This window comes from Capsicum annuum, unplaced genomic scaffold (assembly GCF_002878395.1).
Source record: "Capsicum annuum cultivar UCD-10X-F1 unplaced genomic scaffold, UCD10Xv1.1 ctg70780, whole genome shotgun sequence".
In the NCBI taxonomy this organism is placed as follows: Eukaryota; Viridiplantae; Streptophyta; class Magnoliopsida; order Solanales; family Solanaceae; genus Capsicum; species Capsicum annuum.
The window spans coordinates 999-1,464 of record NW_025880544.1 but is presented as its reverse complement, the minus strand read 5'-3'; positions in this window follow the sequence as shown (position 1 = coordinate 1,464).

Genomic DNA, 466 nt, shown 5'->3' with positions numbered 1-466 from the left:
AAAAAGATAGATTGTGTTTGATATCCAATTGTTTCATGTTTGGTTGATGAAAGGAAAACATTTTTCAGAAAATGTTTTCTAGTGTTTGGTTGGTGAATAAAAAAATATTTTTCAGAAAATACATTTGAGATTTGTATAAGCATTTCAACTTAAGAGTGAGATTGAAAGAGAGTTTTGGAAAATGTTTTTCCTACTTTTTGAAGGGAATTCATTTTCCTTAAATTTAAGGAAAATAAGTTGATTTGGAAAACATTTTCCAAAATATTTAAGTCAACCAAACATGAAACAATTGGATATCAAACACAATCTATCTTTTTGCAATACGGTATACTGAAACATTGAAGCAGCAATTAACCTATTCCAATGCCGACTTGGAGAAATACCTCATTAAAAGCTTGCTTCCGCTCACAAAGGGATTTTAGAGCACCATATCTCCGGTCATTAATTACTGCTCCCATGGCCTGAC